This window comes from Herpailurus yagouaroundi, unplaced genomic scaffold (assembly GCF_014898765.1).
Source record: "Herpailurus yagouaroundi ecotype Mexico unplaced genomic scaffold, PumYag 28, whole genome shotgun sequence".
NCBI lineage: Eukaryota > Metazoa > Chordata > Mammalia > Carnivora > Felidae > Herpailurus > Herpailurus yagouaroundi.
In genome coordinates this window covers 17,732,486-17,747,467 of record NW_024412376.1, presented here as the reverse complement: position 1 = coordinate 17,747,467, position 14,982 = coordinate 17,732,486, and the positions used below count along the sequence as shown (strand labels likewise).

General features: G+C 36.7%; 1 protein-coding gene across 4 annotated transcripts in view; it reads left to right on the top strand.

Moving 5' to 3' along the window:
- GALNTL6 (polypeptide N-acetylgalactosaminyltransferase like 6) overlaps positions 1-14,982 on the top strand; it is a 1,208,379-nt gene that overhangs the window by 894,579 nt on the left and 298,818 nt on the right. The window lies entirely within an intron of this gene.

Genomic DNA, 14,982 nt, shown 5'->3' with positions numbered 1-14,982 from the left:
TCATGCTAATTTGAGTGAACACATACTTTTTCCAGAAGTAAACGTCAGGAAGAATTTAGCAAATATGTTAGAGAGTTGGCACATGTATTAGTTTTTTATTCCTATCATAACAATCTGCACAAACTTCGTGGCTTACAACAACACAAATTTACCATCTTTCTGTTGCAGAGGTTAGAAGTTTGATGTGGGTCTCATGGGGCTAAAATCAGGTGTCAGCAGAAACATGTGCATTTTGGAGACTCGAAAGGAGTCCGTTTCCTTGGCTTTATGACTTTTAGAGGCTGCCAACATTCTTTGACTCCTGTCTCTCTTCCCCCATCTTCAAAGCCAACAAAGTTGTATCTTTCTGACCATTCTTCCATGGTCATATTTCCCTCTCTCCACAGCCAGGAAAGATGTCATTAGGTTGGGCCCATCAAAAAATCCAAGATAATCTCCCCTTCTTGATGTCCTGAATTTAATCATGTAGACATATTCACAGTGGCTGGGAATGAGAAAGTGGACATCTTGCACAGCTATTATTGATCACAGTATGGTATCATTTTTTAAAAAACAGAGGATCTCAAATCCCAGACCTGGGTTTGTATACTGCCTCCTTCATTTACTAGCTATGTGGCCTTGGGGAAATTATTTAACCTCCTGAGCCTCAGTTTTCTCATCTGATAATAGGAAATTATAATATTGAAACGAAGGTGTTGTTGTGTGAAATGGTGATGTCAAATGCTTAACACAGAGCTCAATAAATCATGGATATTATTGTTTTTGTGGATCCTTATCGATTCTTGATAAAAAGCTAATAGGACCTATGTTTATGTAGCCCTAGCATACTTTTTTTTCTAATTATTTACTTAACTTGACATCCAAAGAGAACTTTTAGAGTGCTTTGAGGAATGGATGGCTAATGTGTTGTATAGATTCCTTCTCTTAAATACCTCATTGCTTCAACCGCATATTTGGCAGGTTCTGTATCACAATCAATTAAGTTTCAGCTCCTTGGTACTTGTCCAAAGTGTGGGTATTATGTATTATTGATAATAGAAAAATCCATTCACTTTAGATATCAAAGAGTGAAGTGGCAGGTTTAATATTCTTTTTGTGAAAAATAAACAGCTTGACATAAATTTTCTTCCAGAAAACAATTCGTACCTTGTGAACCACAAAAGTACCTGTGAACAGGGCCAGGCATTTTCTCAACAAAGCTCTGGGTCTGGCCAAATGCCAGAACAGCAACCATTTGAAACAACTGGAGAGATAGATTGGACCTGGCGAAGGTCATATGTCATCATGTGTGAGCAATCTTCTATTACCCTCCTGCTCAGGAGGGCAAATGGCACCCTCCTGAACTCCCAATCCAGCACACTATTACTCAAATCAACTTCACCCTATAAAACCAATCACTTCTAATGCTATTTAGAAATGACTCGATTTATTTTTCTCAATTTCCCCCACCCACATTATCACTCCTTCATTTCAAGTCATCATTCTCTATTATTCAAGGTACCAATTAAAATTTATTCAAACTTAAGCAACAGAAAATCCAGCCAACAGTGGATTCAACAATATAGGGTTTGCTTTCCTCATGTAACATAAAATCTGGAGTTGAGAAAGTTAAGCAGTAATGATCAATCAGGGATTATCAAAGACCCTGAGTCATTCAACTTTCCTGTTCCCCCATCCCTCCTGGGTAGCTTTCCTGTTCATTTTACAAGATGGTAGCCACATCTACACACATTCCAATCACATTTTAGGCAGGAAGAAGGGTAAGGGCAAGCGGCTGAAGACACACTCTGTTATCAGGGTACCTTTCAAGCAGTGTTCCCAGAATCCTGATTTAGTGATTTTTGCTTACATATAATTGGTCAACACCATGTCCACTGCAGCCTGGGAAGGAGAATATTAGTAGTTGGGCACCTTGCTGCCCTGACAAAGTCAAGATTCTGTTACTGCCACACCTGGTCTAGCGCTATAGCATAGATTCCTAATCCACCAACCTGACACCAATGACCTATGCACTGTGCTTAACCCTTCCCATTGGCATTAAATCTAAGAAACAAAACCATATTTAAATGGACTTTGGCTCTTTCTTCCCAGTGTGTTTGTCCCAACATCATCATCGTACCATATTAAGATACATCATAATTTCATTCTAACTTATTTCCACAGATTTATCTCCCACCTCATTCCCCCTACATTTCAACCACACTAAATTTATCATTGTTCTAATCCAATATGCTTCCCTGCTTCTGTATCTTTGCCTCTATCTACAATTCCCTTCCCCTTGTGTTTTTTTCAGACAACATCCCATTGGTATTTTAAGACCCATCATGAATGACACCACTTTTGTGAAGCTTTTCCAGATTCTCTCTATGGTAGCCTTTGCATCCCACCTTCATCGTCTGAGATTCCTCAAATAAAGTCTGCCTATACTTTTTTTGACATATAGTAAGTCCTCAATACATTTATGTAATAATTGATTAGATAAATTGATGAATTAAGAAGATATATAAGTAGTCAAGAGCTAAAGAATTGACAGTTTTATATGTCAAAATATGGTAATAGATCTCAAGTTGGAGGAAAAGATAGGAAAGAATCAGAGACTCAGGGAAGGGAAAAAGAAGTAAGAGGCCAGGGACTCACCCAAGGAATTTGGGATTAAAGAATCAGAAGTTGAAATCCAAGGATCTGAGCACCAAGAACATGAACAAGAAAGGAAATTGACTATGCCCAGAGTGTGAGCCAGATGCTGGCTGAACTGTCTCTTTCCCAGGACACCTAGATATGATTGTGTTGAAAGATTAACTGAGGTACATTAATATTTTCAAGTGTGTATTGAGCGTACCTCAAAATGGGGCAGCACTAAACTAAAAATGGCTGGAAGCTAGTAAAGAGTTTTTTATAGAGAAGACATGGAAGCAAAGCAAGAAAATTATTTGATTGGCTCTAGCTTAAGGAGGTTTTGCCTTATTTGGGAAAGCTTAGTTAACTGACTAGTTGATGTGAGGTTTCATTTTCTCAGACTTGAGTGCATTGACTGGCTAAGGTTTTAGTTTGCCTACATAGACTGCCAAGGCATTAGAGACACTCTGTCTAAAGGCCTCATTTTATTATTTTAATAATTGGTTTAAACCAACTTTCACACCCTATGGAAGTGATAATCTCCTCCCATAGCTAAAATTTTCTGCATTTTCCTGAATGTTTTTTTCTGTTTTCCAAGCTTTTGTTTGTGCTCAATTAGTTAGGGTAATGGGTTATTTTTCTATTCCATATAAAAACTTAAATGTAAGTCTCCCCCTTTTCCTCAGTTTTTCAGAAAATCTATTTAACAAGTTATTTGCATATCTAGTAGACATATCTGTGGGGACTCATAAGGATTTTAATTACAAAAAATCAAAGAAACTTCTAACAGAATATTAAATTCCCCTGGTTCTAAGTCTTTTGGTCTTCACAACGCCCCCAAACTTTTTCAGTTTTGCCACATCTCAAGCTCCACACAATCTTCTGGTTTCAGAAATCCAAATCTCCCTTAGCATACCAGGCAAAACATTACTACTCCTAGATGTAGCACAAGGTCCATTTTACATATCTAAATCCAACAATGATATATGCAGCAGATCGAAGGAGCTTTTAATATATTTGAAGCCATGTACCATCAAAGATGATTGAGGTTATAAACAGCAAACATATTCTGACTTAAGCCAAAACTTCTGACAGATTTTATCCTTAGCTTAAGATGCACATCAGGTTGAAAACGTACACAAAGTTGTACATTCGCTATAGCAAGGTTAGGGCTGGGCTTAGAGCTTCTTGACAAATTTTGAAAGATCTTGTGTTCTGCCTCAAAAAGGTCTGGATTTGGCTGATGAATAATAAGCATCAGTTTCTTCATCAGTGAAAAATAAATTGATGTATTCATTCTATGAATATTTATTACATTTCTACTATGTCCCACACAATATTCTACGCTTATAGATAAAGCAGTGAATAAGCAAGACCAAATTCTTACTCTCATATAGCTTAGATGTTTAGGATCATAATTGTACCTACATCATAGAGGAAACTGTGAGGATTAAATTACAAAATGCATGAAATATCCTTAGGATGCTGCCTGGCAGTTCTAATCGTAGAACTTCAACTATTATTACTATATCAGAATATTATATCCTGATAAGAGCACATGATCAAAATATAGTAGTAAAGCAAAGGATAGGAGAGTTCTTGAGAATCAGGGATAAAAATAATGGAAGCTTATCTTGATTCACTCAATTCAAGACATATTTATCAAGAGCATATTACGTGCCAAGTACTGTTCTAGGAGCCTGAGATACAGATGTGATCAAGAAAGAAAAAACTTAAGAGGTGTCACAAAATATTTCTTATCTGATGTAGAAGGTCCCTATTTTATCTGTAATAGCCCCTGCTTCAGCGAGCTGAACTGACATGTCAAGTAATGATCCAATGTCAGGTCTTGTTCATCCAAGATCACTTTTAGCATCTCTGTCAACATCCATTTGGTGCAATCATTCTCCAAGAGAGATAAACTTTTAGTAAACAAGTATGAATGATTCTGTCAAAGGAGAAAGAAATTCTACTGACACATACACTAAAACCTTGATAAACCATGGAAAATTACAAAACATGTATAAAATGAGGTTAAAAGTATTTAAGTCACAAAGATTTCAAGTTCTTATCTCTCAGATGCCATCCTGTGTCATTGCAATTTATGGTTTTTGACCCAAGCTCCCTATGTGCTCACAGAAAAATCTACTGCCTCAAGAAACAACTTGTAGTAATTCACAAGTCTCTTCCATCTAAATTAGTCTGCAAAAGTCACACAGTTGAAAGCACAAAGCTACTGGTCCCATCTGTCCCCATCTTTTCAGGGACTGCCAAATCGCAAGAAAGGGAGACTATTAACCAATGAGAAAATAAAGGTAGTAAATAATCTCAGAAAATATTCAGCTTCACTGATAAACAAATGAACTAAAGTTAAAACAATGAGTTATGCTTTTTTACCTAATAAACTAGCACAAATAAATCTCATTTTTATAAAGCTAATTCCCTGTGCTGTCCAGGAAGCAGTTAAATGAGTATTCTTATATTTCTGATAACAGTGTTAACTGGCCTTGAGGGAAGAAATCTGACAAAGTGTATCATAAGCTATTAAGTTTTTCATATTACTTGACCTGGTAACTCAATTTGTTAGAATCTATCCTAATTTTGAACAAAAGCATATGCATGAAGATATTAGTCACACCATTACATATATTAATAAGAATAGAAATAATTTAAATGTCAAACAATGAGAGAATTATTAATAAATTGTTGCATATTATTCAACTACTAAAACAGAAAAATTCTTAATATATATTTGATACTCCACTTCACTTATACCTCACTCCATTCCTAAAAGCATTTGAGGTAGGGACATCATGCTGAATGATTTTTTAAATACAGAATACATGATTATACATGAAACATATTTTAAACACATAGTGGAAGGAAATGGAGCACAAATTAAATAAATCAGTGACATGTTGGATGACTGCTTTTCTTTGTCATTTTCCATGTTTTTGAAAGTTCTTATGAAATTTGTGGAGAAAATTTTTATTTATAAAAAATAATTCCAATAAAAATTACATTTGACTTAATCATTAAACTGGACACAATGCATTTTGTGGGCAGTTTTGCTAGGTATCACTGGAACTCTGATGTGTTAAAATACACTGAGAAACCTAAGAATTACATCCTGTCATCAGAACAGGAAGTTCAGGCTCATTAGTTTTCAAAGTCCCATCAAGGTTCTGGAAGCTGGGGGGAAAGCTAATAGAAAGTAATATTGGTCCCCACCTGTTTTGTGTGTTTGGCGGCTGGGTAGGTTTGTTTTATTTTTTAGCCTATCAAAGAAAAGTCCCAGAAACCAAAAGAATTTGACACGAATTTACCCAATCACTAAAGCAGAAAATTCTAGGTAAATTTTCCATCAGGCTTAGAATAAAACGTAACAACTCTCAAAAATTTTGATTGTACTTAGAATCCAAGAACAATTCATTTTAGACCTGCCATCTCAGCAAGACTCTCTTCAGAGCAAAAATTTCTTAAATTGCAGTATTCTGTAATATACTCAGAAGTTTTCTTAGGTCAGACTGAGAAACAGGGTAGTCACAAGTTATAGACTATAGCTGTATCTGAAAAAAAAATGCATTCTGTGATAAGCTTTTCAATGGGGGAAGAATGGAGACAAGAGAGGGGAAAGTTAGAAATAAGAAGGAAAAGACTGAGAAAGAACAGAGCAGTTCAAGAAATGCTTTTTTTAAATCTTGCAAGGATAGCTACACATTTTATTTTAGAGGCTACACAATGATAAACATCCCAATGGCTCCCCATCATACTCATGACAAGAGCTAAAATCTTTATAGAGTCCTCAAAGCCCTACTAGATCTAGACCTCACTTACTCTCTGAGAACATCTTTTTTTTCTTAATTCCAGTATAATTAACATACAATGTAATATTGGTTCCAGGTGTACCATACAGTGATTCAATACATCCCTTCATCTTCTGGTGCTCATCACAAGTCTGAGAACATCTTATACCATGTTTTTAGCTCCTCAGTTACACCTTCATAGTTCTCTTTTCCTGACATGTAGTTGCACATTGAAGACAAAGTTCTCAGACACTTAGGTTGAGTGGACGTGCAGGGCTGCCTCTGCCAGCAAAACAGCAGCAGCAACAAACTGCACGTAGTCTTTATTTCATGTTCGCCAGGTATAAATATCAAAGACCTCAAGGCTGTCGAATGTGATCACACTATGAGACTCAGACCCCATGATACCCCAGAAGCCAGTTAGGCAATTACAGTGGGTCTGTTCCCTAACTGGCTTCTGGGGTATCATGGGGTCTGAGTCTCATAGTGTGATCACATTCGACAGCCTTGAGGCCAGAACATCGCTGACGTTTCAGCAATTACTCCATTCACTTTGCCAGCACTTACAATATGCTCTCTAAAAATAACTCCACACTGACACCTTGTTCTCCCGCATAACCTATATTTTTCACCTCCATATTGGTCGGGGACCAGTGAGAAAAACAGAAACCACAGAAGATATGTCAGCAGAAGGAATTTAATATAAGAGCTTAGTTATACAAGTATTGGATAACTTAAGAAGCGAAAAAAAAAAAAGACATTAAAATAACCCAGATGATGACAACAAGAAGCTGGTGCTTTTCCCCTGTCCTCCTTGAGCTAAGGAAAAATGGGGATCATTTAGGATGATCTGAATTTAGGAGTTTGAAGGGGCAGCCCTATGGAGCTTCTCGGACCTCTGTGCTCATCTTGAGGCTGCTTCAAGAAGTACTGAAAGAAGCTGGGCACTACAGCCAATTGCTCTGAGTTCAAAGTGTCATTGCTGGGGAGTCCAGATAGAAACAACAAGCAAAGAGGAAGAAAGAATTCCTTCTTTCCTCTACCTTCCAATCTTGCTCTAATATCTTTTATCTGCAAAACCTGTCTGAAAGCCAGATGGAAATAAAAATATACGTGTGTGATGTCATTTATGGAGTTAAAAGTTCAGCACTACCTCAAGAGTATATTTGGATCTGAGAGAGAATAGCTCAATAGCCATCCTAGTTCACACTCTTGGCTTCTCAACATTCATATAGACCCTGATACATATATTTGAACTTGTGTATAAGAACAACAAATGAAGCCACTCTCAGTCTCTCTCCAAAAAGAAAAAATATAAAGTCCTAACAATTTCTATAGTCACATTTGGGAAGTCACAGCTCTGACAACGATAACTTTTGCTCTAAATCATATCTATGTGAGCATTTTGCAACCTAAAGAATAAATTGGAATTTAAGTGACAATAATCCTATATAAAACAGTAATGGGAAATAAGGAATAAAAAATAAATTAGTTACATGTACAGTATATATACACAACAAGCAAAGAAGAAAATATAACTAATACATTTCTCAATTCTCTAGTTTGTGACAAAACTACTGATATATGTGATTTCTATCTTGTACCACCCCTTGCATGTTCTTTTTACCTAATGTCCAGTTTGTTAAGGTCCTTCTGGTCCTTTAGGGAATGGAATGACTTCAACCTTTATTCCTGAAGGGTGAGAATCCTTAGTATGTGAGACAGCAATATAATTTTCCATAGTGGTCAAGATTAATCACCTCAGCCAGTAGAGTAACCCCCTTCTTTGTCTGCTAGGTCTGTGCCAGCAGAAGACCAAAGTAGCCATGTATAATCTCAATTGCTTACTTAATAGAATCATTATCATGTCTTCCAGTAAAAATATCTCTCCCTTGGAAACCAGAACCTTCACATTAACTCAGCCCAATGTTGTAGGGCTAGAGAAGTGGGAGGAAAAAAAAAAAAAGATCAGTAGGTAATAATGAAAGGAACCACTCCCACTAAAACACCTGATTTCAGGACCCATGTATTCCAATTGTGAGTACTATACATTAGTACTTTATAGTACTGTATAGTACATTATATATACATATAGTATATATACATATAATACTGTATAGTACATTATATATACATATACTATATATTTTGGTGACTTGCTACACGTACTACATCTTCTAATATAGAACCCTACTCTTTCTGGGTGTCACCCAACTGGCGCCATAACTGTATCTTCAGTAAGACATTTTCCTATTCCATCAGGACATTGCTCTACCTTCACTTCTAGACTTTGGAATACAAATAAGCCCAGTTAATCCCATTAGCTTGCTACCATGTAGGATAACTAACTATCCCACTTTGCCCAGGCCTGGTCTGGTTTCAACATCAAAAGTTTTACTTCACCAGAAGCCATCTAGTCTCAGGTAAACTAGGATAGCTGGTCACCCTACCATTACCACACTTTTGCTATAAAATTCTTTGTTCCAAAACTTGCAGAACTTCATGATAATGAATAAGACTTTTTATAAGTATAAGGATGATGAGGCTGGCAGAAGCATTGTAGAAAGGAAAGAAAAATTCAGGTTCATGTTTATTCCAATAAGGAAAAATCATTTTACTGTCCTGTAACAGGAAAGTACAATGCAATCAACCAACCACTACCCTCTACTAAATTACTGAAGGATATCTTTGGTGAGCTTTCAAATAGAATGTAAAGAGTTTCAAATTCCATGCCCTTTCTAAGAGATCCATCCACATGTCTCTACCTTAGAACTTGTTACTAATATTCTCCCAAGTTCTTCATTATCCAGGCAAACCACGAGTTACTGTCCACAAATTAGTGTATGTCTACGCCTTTGGCCATCCTTTGGTCCTGAACAATAAAATTTATAACTCAAGGTCTGCTTATTCATGGTATTTCCCTTTACCACCATTTTTCTAGGACACCACTTTTTGTAGCTTTAAGGCTGTATTTAGTCCACTTAGTTGATGATAGCATAATATGCAGAGCCATCTGCAGAAAGAGTTTAGGTAAGATCTAGTAAGAATTCTAGATCACCTCCTTCCACAACTTACTTCTAACCTATAGACCTGCTTTTCCTTGATGACTGATTGCTGTTATGCATGTCAAGCTTCTGGCTTGATGGGTCAAATCACTTCCAGTTCATGATGGTCAGCTCAGGTCACATGGTTATTTGGTGTCCCATTGTTTGGCATTCAATCTTTAACAAGGCCTAGTTGCAAGTCAGGAGTTGTTTCTCAAAAGTAAAGTAGTTATATACAAGAGAGGGTACGACTTTATCCTCTGGAGGGTACTGTAATTCTCCTATTGAGGCTTGCCAGAATCTCTATACAGTATTCCTATTTGCTCTGGACACTTTGAATATCATTGGACCTACTGGATCAAAGGCCCAGGTGGTCTACAACTTACACTGCAGCCTAGACATGTTGCACAACCTTTTATAATTTTTCCCCTGGGGTTTTACTCAAAAGTAGCAAAACCCCTGTATGGGTTACCCACAGAATGGGTCAGGACATCATATTGTAATAGAGTGTATGTTTCTTTAAAAACCCAAAGAGGCCCACCAAGCACTAAGCCTTATTTTTAGTGTTAGATTTATAAGGTGCTTTAACTTGTTTTTTACTATAGAGATTCTGACATGCTGAAGATCACTGAACTCTCCCCCCAAAACTGTACTAAGAGAATTCCCTTGAATTTTGTAGAGTTTATCTCCCACCCTCTAGCCTACGTGTGTTTCACTAAGATACATAAAGTAATTTCCAGGTTCTGGCTCATCAAAAAAAATTATCATAATATCATCAGTGTAGTGAACCAGAGTGATACTCAGCATGATGTTAAGATGATCGAGATATGTCTAAAATAAATTATAGCAGAGAGCAAGATGGTGACAGTGTGCTATCATCCTTATCAAGAGAAAGCAAACTGCTTCTGGAGATCCTTGCACATTTATATGGGAAAAAATTTTTGCCAGATAAATAACTGTATATCAAGTGCCAAACTGTGTTGATATGATTAAGTGTATGATAATCCATGATCGTTTTCCAGTATCCATCTATGTTTAGCACAAGCAAAACAGGTAGATTAAATGGAAATGTGATAGGATTTACCACCTTTCATCTTTCAAGGCTTTAATGTGGCCCTCATCTCTGCAGTTCCAGGAGGGATATAGTATTGTTTTGGATTATTAACCGATTATAGAAGAAAGCGCCATGGCTTCCACTTAGTTCTTCTGACGGTTGTGACCCTCATTCCACCGGTCTAAGAGTCAATGTGAAGATTCAGCCAGTTGCTGAGTATGCCTACTTCAATTATACATTCAGAAGCTTAGGTCTGAAGACGCTCTGAACTATTAGACATAGGTTAAAATTCCATTTATCCTCTGACCCCTATAAGGACCCACTTTGATTGATGGCCACAGTGGCATTCGGGGTCTCTAGCAATTAAGATCACATGATCAGATATCAATTAAAGGTCTGGTAAGTTCCCTTCCTAAGTGCATTGCCATCATAATAAATGGCCACAAGTCCATTTTAGGACACTTGGAAAAAGTGTTATATGCTGGTGGAAGTATTGCACAGTTCTTGCTCAGTTGGAATCAAATTCTCTTCAATCAAAGAGATACAAGTCTATGTCCTGACTTAGACCTAGAAAATCAGTAAGAACCTAAAACTCCATTGTGTTGACTTACACCAGGATTTTGGCCAGTAGACCTGATTTTCTGCTATATCAATAAAGTTCTAAGTTAGCAGGCTGCCCATTTATTACATTCATAAGGACAATTAATCACTTCTCAAAATTTCTAGGTGTCAAAATACTCTGATTTCCATTTTACTCTTGTGTCCATTATGGCAATTGCATCCACCTTATCTCTGTTAGTTAAGGACTGATACCTGACCTCAGCCATTGTAGGACTTCATCATTCCAATTGATATCAAGAAGCCAATCTCAAAGGTGCCATTACAAAGTACAAAATGATAGGTTTTTGTTTTTATGTTCACTTTTCATAGTGTATAAAAAATAAATGGCTTTTTTCTCAACTTTTATAAAGGTGTTCATTTTTTAATGAAATTTTATAAAAATTTCTCTAAATGGTTTTTATTTATAATAGTCAATATTTTGCAGTTCTTATCTACTTTTTTAATCTTTTAATTTTCTGTATTGTGATTTTTCATGAACTCAAGTTGGGTTTTTTCAATATTTAACCATATGTATCATTGTTCTTTAATTTTTATGCTTAGAGCGTCCTTGTCCATAACAACATACAACATTTTCTATACCCCCAATTTTTAGAGTACTATAATTTGTTAGCTAGAATATTTAAATCACATGAAATTTAGTTCGTTGCAACACATGAGGTGATATTTTTTTGCTTACTTTTCCAACTAACCAATTTTCTCAGTCTCATTTTGTTTCTAGATTGTCCACCCCTGTTCCCATTTATTTGTGATGCCTCTTTTGTTAAATACTAACTTTATATACTAAGATGTGTTTCTGAGCATTTAACTTGGTCTTAACAATTATACAAACGTCACCTTGTTTTTGTAATTATTCCATTTTAAGTGGCTGGGAGGTCAAACCTCTCTAACTCCCTCAAAATCCTTCTTTTTTAAACTTTCAGTGTATTTATTTTGAAACTACTCTTTCAATTCTTTTACTGGGTTCTGAGATAATACCTAATTCCCAATTTCATATTGGATGGCTTTATAGCTTGTGATTTAAAAAGACTTAGCATTAACGTCATTCAATTTGTCCTTCTATGAACATGTCATGTTTCAGGTCTTTTATAATTTTTTACAATATTTCTGATGTTTACTTTATGCAGACCCAAAACCTTTCAATTAGGGTCATTCCTTGTTATTTTATTTTATTTTATTTTGCTTGTTATTTTGTGAATTGGATCTTTCCGTCTTCAATTATACCTTTGAAGAATTATTGCTAGCCTTAAATAGAAAAGCTTTTAATTTTCTTACTTATCAGTCTGCTGAAATTATATCTGCATTGTAAAATTATCAGAGGTGTTCCCTAATTTATGTGCATTTTTATAGTTTCACACTCTTTAAAAAACATAACAGGACTTGGAATTTTAAATCTGCCACAGGTGTTCAGACTTCTGGAACAGAATGCCACTAAATAGTGCTCCACATATTCATCTCAGTTCACTCCTAATAACATAACCCCCAACAAGATTTTGCTGGGAAAGATACATACTTTTCAAGGAATATATGTGTTATATAATATCCAAAATATTACTTGTTTTTTTTTTTTTAACGTTTATTTATTTTTGAGACAGAAAGAGACAGAGCATGAACAGGGGAGGGTCAGAGAGAGGGAGACACAGAATCTGAAACAGGCTCCAGGCTCTGAGCTGTCAGCACAGAGCCTGATGCGGGCCTCGAACTCACGGACTGCGAGATCATGACCTGAGCTGAAGTCGGCCGGCCGCTTAACCGACTGAGCCACCCAGGCGCCCCCAAAATATTACTTGTTAATGTCTGTGGTTCCCAAATGAAGTCTTCACTCAAAGAGACAATTACTTCTTGGGCCACCTGGGTGGCTCAGTCGGTTGAGTGTCTGACTTTAGCTAAGGTCATGATCTCGCAGTTCATGGGTTCGAGCCCTGCTTCGGGCTCTATGCTGACGGCTCAGAGCCTGGAGCCTGCTTCGGATTCTGTGTCTCCCTCTTTCTCTGCCCCTCCCCACTCACACTCTGTCTCTCTCTGTCTCTCAAAAAATGAATAAACATTAAAATATTTTTAGAAAAAAAATACTTCTTTCTTTTCTAAATAATTGAATCTCCTCTTTGCTCACTCATCCAAATAAATCAGAAGGCAGGCATCCACCTCAAAAAATCCAACATGACTGTCCAGAAATGGTTGGCGGGTCCTGTCAAGAAACATCATAACCCTCCTAGGAACTGATTCCTGCACTGACACTTTCATCAAGACTGAAATGCTCCAGGGAAATGCTGCTAATCCCAGGCCATTTGTTTCACTTTTACAAATCTGTAACTCCTTTTATGTCCCTTTACCTTCTCCTACTTATTATACAATTGTCTTAAATATTTTCTCTATCTACACTGACCACCACAGTAGACAATGTTTTTTTTTCCTTCAACTTTCAAACATTTTCAAAAACTAAAGAAAAGGAAAATAAGTGTATTGTATTTTCTCATGATTTTGTTTTTTCTTTTGTCTTTCTTCTTTCCTGATGTTCCAAGACTTTTTTCTTTTAGCCTTTCCTTTCTTTTAGCTAAGAGAACTTTCTTTAGCCATCCTTTAAGGGTAGGTCCGCTAGCAACAAATTCTCTTAGTTGAGTGTGGAGGTTAAACGTTATCTAAGTAATCCACTATCTAGGAATATACCTTCAAAACAGGAGTCCCCTTTCAACTATAAATCCTTTATACGGGTTGTGATAAAGAGAACATTAAGTGGTGCTACCTGAAATGGTGGCTTATGATGCCAGAACTTAAAGTCTCTAGTTCCTTAGAAGCATTTTGCCTAATGAAGGGCTATCATTCAGGAAGAATTTGGTCTACTGGCTATAGGCTATAATGTACATGCAGTACATACCTGATTTTAGAGTAGGATTTTTACCTTCTACCCATGTACAGGTGATAGAAAGATAATTAGCCTAGTACTTCATTAAGAATGAAGCAGGAGATGAGCACTTGTGTGGCTTAGTCAGTTGAGCATCCAACTTCAGCTCAGGTCATGGTCTGTGAGTTCAAGCCCTGCATAGGGCTCTCTGCTATCAGCACAGAGCCTGCTTTGGATTCTCTGCACCACCACCCCGCCCCTCCCCCACTCATCCTTTCTCGCTCTCAAAAATAAACTTAAAAAAAAAAAAGAACGAGACAGGAGAATGAGAAAACATTACTAACTCACATTTCAAAGGCAACTGAAACTTTGGCCTTTCAAGTGTTACTCAATCATAATCAAAATGAATTGTGATTATAAGGGAAGATTTTAAGTCAAAGACTAAATGGAGTTGAGGCTCAGAGCTAAATGTTTATATTAAAGTAGTACCTAACTGTGGCCTTAAGTAGTGCTAGAAAAAAAATCTAGTTGAAGAAAATATTGATCTTGAAGCTACTAGCAATGATTTCATTAATTTTTCTCTGTCATTGTAGGAAACCCTGAAAAGGACAAAATTAATCCAGTCGCACATATTCCTTAGAATCCGTGTTTTCTGTCTGAACCACAAAGAAGGCGGTGACAAAATTAGGAAGGGATGCCACAGGTTAGGATGCTGTTCCAGAGCCTTTTGACAACATAACAGTTTAGACTGGATCCTCATTTTCAGACTTAACAGCAAATCACTGCCCAGCTGATAGCCATTAGTCACATCCATAAGATACAAAGGCCAGTGCTCTGTTTGATGCCCTTTCTCTGATTTCTAATCCTTCTGGATGACTGCAAAAAGCAGCTAGAGCAAGTAATAACAACACCTCCAGTCTGGGCAGCTATGTCTACCAACTTTGCTAACAACTGTCTCTTTGGCTGGTTAAATTATTCTGTCTGAGTTTCTCTGGGAAGGTA